Genomic DNA, 5,855 nt, shown 5'->3' with positions numbered 1-5,855 from the left:
GGGGGGCTGGATAAAGGCTGGGGGGGCGCTGGCCCAAAAAAAGTTGAGAAACACTGAGCTATTTCCTTCTACATATGAATAATGCTACTGGAAACAGAGCAATAATTGGAAGCCAAAATTATCTTCTACCCCACAACTTCAGCGATGTGGTTTTCATTCCAAACTCTCCCTCCATTAGTCTGATTGAGAGGCCCAGTGAACACTAAACAACTTTCTGTCTTCGTCACTATGTATTGATCTTCTTCTCCTTCCTCTCTCTGTCTTGTTGTAAATAATAGCAGAGCCTATCTTAATCTTCTTTAATTATCTTTTTATACAACAACTGCCCTGAGGCAGAGGATTGAACTCTTCCGGGCCGTCAGATATTAGCCATCGGTCCAGAAGCTGCAGATTAATGCCAAAATCAATTAGAGCCAGAAACTGAGGAGGGAGACATGCTTCCCAGTCCTGCAAGCTCACCCAAGGACTTCTGAGGATTAGAAGACTTCTGCTGTGTTGATCGTCTGTAGGAGAAAGGAAAGGGGGTGGAGGGTAACACTCATTAGAGGACATGTTTGTTTTTGAAACAGAATAGTGAATCTGAAACCATCAAGCCTACCCCCACCCCACCTCTACAAACATGTCGCTGCCATTACTGAAAGTACAATCAGTGAAGTTGATTGCATGCATTGCAAAAACAATCCAAGGTTATCTCTCAAAATGAAAAATAACATAATTATGTGTTATATTTTTTTTCTCAGTCACCTTAGTGCATTTCTTCAATCATTTTCAACATTCATGTTTGCATTGTTAGATCAGTTTTCATAAAAATCTATTTATTTTATGTAAAAATTAAAGACACCGGACCTAAAAGCTGAAAAAGAAAACATTTATTGTGCAGTTTTCACAATACCACAACTAATAAGATCATACAGGTTTCTATAATATATTAACCACTGGCTGCATAAAACAACAGGTTTCAAGGATCATGAATATAAAATTGATTTTAACATCTAACAGTCACGTCATCCTGTACGTTAAAATATCTTAACTGCATGTAAAAAGTAGTTTACTCCACAAAATGTTGTTGAAGTATTACCGTCTTCCTCAGAAATAATTAATTGATGTAAATTATTTTACATAAATAAATAACAGAATTTTTTGCTGTTTATCTTTGTACTAACAGTGATGAAATATGAAAATCATATGCTTAGTTTCACCACTGACTTGTACCATAAACTCTTGGGAAATACAGTAAAATAATTAAATCTGCAAAGTACACAGATAATTTACAAAAGCCAACTTTTGATGTCAAAGTGTCTGAGAAAGTGAGTCAGGCTGTTGGAAGCAGAGAGTGCCCTAGTAAAAAAGAAAAGTATACTTTAGTATATTTCAAACATACTTACATTTGTTAAAGTACATTTTAAGTATACTAAGTATTAAGTGAACTACCTATAAATATATATGAAGTATACTAAAAGTATACTTGTACCAATTTCGAAATTATAACTTTAAACATACTTAAATATAATTGTACCAAAATACACTTTTAAGAAATATATTAAACAAAAGTACACTTTAAGTGAACAAAATATGTAATTGCTCAAGTGTAAATATACACTTGCTCAGGTGTACATTTAAAATATATTTTAAATATATTTAAAATATATGTCAAAGATATTTTGTGAATATTTTAAAATATATGCTCAAAATAGAATTTTTTTAATTCCCTTAACTCTTTAAATAATTCATTTCAGTATGTTTTAAATTACATCTCAGTGTATACTTTAGGCTAATAAAGTATGCCTTTTTAGGTGCTTTAATAATCTTTTACTACTTTTGTTAAAATGGCAAAGAATAAAAAAATTTAGAATCCTGATGTAATGTTGTTTAACAAAGTAACTAATGTGTTCATGCCTCAAAATATCAAACATTGACACTACAACAAAAACTACACTACAACATTGGTGCTACAACAAAAACAATACTTGTCCTTAACAATAAATGTAGCAGGTATCTTCAGTTTACATCTCTCCGAATATAATCTGTTGTTTTCAGTTTAACAAAAACACGGAAGCTGTCTTTATTAAATTATTAAAGGGTCTTTCCTTTCCATGTAATTGTAGTGTAGTTATGCATGTAATGTACAAAATAGGAAAGTAGGAATAAAGAAGACTTTTATGAGTAATTAAAATTGTACTTTATTAGCAATAGCAGTAAATCAAAAATAAAAATTAAGTGTAAAATACATTACTAATAATATTAGTGGTATATTTAAAATATATTTAAAGTATATTTTAATATAATTCTATGACAGAATTAGTACACTCAAAATATACTACATAAAAAAATATACTTAAAGTATACTAAGTACTACTTGAAGTTGTTCCAAAAAAGTACATTGAAGTATACTAAATATACTAAAAATTGTAAATTAATACTCTTTAAATACTATTAAAATATACTGAGCACAAAAAAGTTGTTCCAAAATTGTACAGTTTAAGTACATAAATCAAAGTATGCTAAAGTATGTTAAAATTTAATATACTATCCATCCATCCATTTTCTTGACACCCTTGTCCCTCAGTGGGGTCGGGAGGGTTCGTTCCGGGCGAGAGGCGGGGTCACCCTGGACAGGTCGCCAGTCTGTCGCAGGGCAACACAGAGACACACAGGACACACAACCATGCACACACACACTCACACCTAGGGACAATTTAGAGAGACCAATTAACCTGACAGTCATGTTTTTGGACTGTGGGAGGAAACCGGAGTACCTGGAGAAAACCCACCATGCACAGGGAGAACATGGAAACTCCATGCAGAAAGACCAGGGCCGGGAATTGAACCCAGAACCTTCTTGCTGCAAGGCAACAGCTCTACCAACTGTGCCACTGTGCAGCCCATTTAATATACTAAAATATGCTTTTTTTTTTTTTTTTACTAGGGTGGACGGGCTCACCTTCATGATAAAAAAAAAACTGTCTCTAAAGAGATGACATCTAATCTGTAATATATATACTATACCCAACATTAAAAACTTTTCAGTTTATGCTGTTTCCAGATGTATGTTTAGTCCAGACAAAACATACATCGGATTTTGTATGATTTATACTTCAAATACTGCTTAACATCAGTTTTGTCCACTTCTTACTTCATTTCCATTAAACAAAAGAGCTGCACTGTAACAAGGTGACTAACATAAATAAACTTTGTTCAGCAGAATTTTTTTTTCAGAAAATGAATTAAATATTAAAGCAATTTTGGAATGGATAAAATCAGAAATATATGTTACTCATCAGATAAAACAACTTCCAAGGCAATGCTTAAATAAGAGACTGAGACATCCAAAACATATTACCGTAGAAAATGCATGGAACTGCTATCACTCAAGAAACATACATTTCATGTAATTTTTACAGATAGAAAATGTTGAAAACACTGAAATTTATTGAGAAAATCTTAGAAATTCTAAAGTTCAGAGAAAAATACTGCAAGGCTGCAATCAGTTAATTGCCCTGAAACTAACAGCATTAACTGGCCATGATTACAAATTTTGCTTATGTTTATATCCACAATGTAAAACCGTGAACCAGACTTCAAACATTAATTTTTACAGAGAATACAATGCTGGTATGATATTTTTGTTTAATATAATTTTATTTTATTTTTCTAATTATTTTATTTACAATGCCCTTTATTTATCTTATTGAAATCTTAAAGGGCACATTCACCCACTGATGATGACAAGCTACTGGGTTGTAGACACGGCTTACTGGGCCAGTATAACAGAAGCGAGGATCGGCCCTTCTGACCACCAGCAGGCGAGGAGGGTGAAGTGTCCAGCCTCACAGACAGAGTGAGCGGGCAGACCAGGAACTGAACTGGTGATCCACCAACTGCAGTGTGAACTCCTGCTGAAATCACCATCATTTATATAATTTTTTTAAATGATGCATTTTGGGTTATATGCAATTTTATGCCAATCATACATTTGTCATACATTAAGATAGGCCCTGCTGCTTGCAATATATTGTAGCAGCCAAAGAGGTAGTAGGCTTGAGGCAATGAAGGGTACTAACCCTTACCCTAAACCTAACTTAAATATTTTAATAATTGTACAATTTTTCTCAGTTGCTTTGGTGCACTTCTCACCAAAGCAACTGAAATTGCTTTGGTGAGAACAGAATTGAAATTCTCAAAACTACTTGTTCAATCTTCAAATCGTTACTTGTGCACATCAAAAAAAAAGGTTTCTTGCTCCTTTGACCAAGTTGCAGATATTTTTATGTACAATTCTCTGCTTTTTCCTATATTTTTATTTACTTTAGTCATGTTGATGGGTCTCTGCTGAATTGTCTCAACCTCCACAATATTTAAGCATATGTTCATCATATAAGTCTTAACATACAAAATCTTTGAACAAGTTTTCATAGAGTCAGCCATATTTTTGTTTGTTTTTATCTGATTTTATTTCTAAATCTGTCCTTAATTGGTCAATTGTATTTGTCCGGTTGCAGAGAGGATCACAGCAGTCGACAGAAAACAATGGTTTAAGAACTGCAGAATTTTCAATCAGAAATTATGACACCACTTAGTTAAAGTTCTAGCCTCCTGAGTGCTGCACCATGCCTGTATGACACTCTGCTGCACTGGTCTTCAGCCTGGATCCAGTGACTCACAGTCTTGCCAAAGCAAATTAGAGGTAAGCAGCAGTTAATTTCACAGTAGCAAACAACGTCAGATGTATTTTTAAGAAGCGTGTATATTTTCAGGCTGTAGAAACCCGTCAGTGTTGTAACTTCTGTGATGACTGATTGAGAGAATGTCTGTGCAAGTCTACACGGGTAAAATAAACACTTCAACAAATAAATGAGTTTGTATGATGTTCATTAAGTGCATCATTCTAACTTATGTTTTGCTTCTGTTTTCCAAGTGGAGAGAGGATCTTGCCAGTGCAGTGAACATGATTGACAACATATAAGTCTCAATTTTGTAGAAATTGAGACTCAGTTTTGACAAAATTTAGTCAAAGAGCATGTCCAAAACTTGGGCATTCTCTTCCGAGTAGCTCTTCAAGTAGGCAACTTGGAAGAGCATGTCCATGTTGCACACCCTCAACAAAGTTTGGACCCCGTACTGTAATGTCTTGTATGCTATGGCTGTATAGGGTAAAAATCTGGCAAAGACAGTTGCGGTATTTTACTGTAAATTGGAGACATTTTTTTTACAGTGTGAATTAATCCTAATTTTTTTTTTATTATTGTTTGCTTTGGAATTATTTTCTTAAGAATTTTCCATTTTGAAATGCTGACAAATTACATTCCCTTTTGTGTTGTACTGCATTTTTTATGGTAAAATTCTGGCAACTACAACTGCTTGTAATTTACTGTAAAGTTGATATTTTTACAAAAAAAAATGTCAGAATATGTCTCAATTCTGCTGTGTTTTTCACTGATATAGATTAATTATGTTTACTGTATGTTTGTATAATCTCCATAGACAGTTTACAGCTCTGAACTGATAAAGTGATGATTGCTGAAATATCATCTGAAATAACTGCTGCCTACAAAGCAAAGTCTGTAGTGCCTGAAGATGTTAATTTACTCCTTAGTAAATCCTTTTAATTTGTTCTCGTCATCCAGATGGATAATCCCCTGCAGCAACAGATTACATGGATTACCATTCAATCCCTCTCAGGGAGGATTAACTTCTAATTCCACACATTTGTGTGCAGGAGTTTACTTTTTGGATTTCTTTTTCTAGCATCTGACAGGTAGCAGACAGAAAAACCAAAGAATCACACAAGAAGTGACACCAACCAACAGTTTACAGTTATTTTGTTCCAGAAAGATGTAAATGATGGATACACACAC

General features: G+C 33.8%; 1 long non-coding RNA gene across 2 annotated transcripts in view; it reads right to left on the bottom strand.

Annotated features, from left to right (window-relative positions):
* Positions 1-297: 297 nt before the first annotated feature.
* Positions 298-5,855, bottom strand: part of LOC103479231 (uncharacterized) — a 19,991-nt gene continuing 14,433 nt past the window's right edge. Inside the window, exons 3-4 of one of the 2 annotated variants that reach the window (XR_001777466.1) lie at positions 460-503; positions 298-384 (exon numbers count right to left, since the gene is read on the bottom strand). This is a non-coding gene — a long non-coding RNA (uncharacterized LOC103479231). Of the gene's footprint in view, positions 504-5,855 lie in introns of both variants that reach the window. The other variant, XR_001777465.1, reaches the window with a different exon arrangement.

Source organism: Poecilia reticulata, linkage group LG17 (genome assembly GCF_000633615.1).
Source record: "Poecilia reticulata strain Guanapo linkage group LG17, Guppy_female_1.0+MT, whole genome shotgun sequence".
Classification (NCBI taxonomy): Eukaryota; Metazoa; Chordata; class Actinopteri; order Cyprinodontiformes; family Poeciliidae; genus Poecilia; species Poecilia reticulata.
This window is presented reverse-complemented; position numbering and strand designations above follow the sequence as displayed.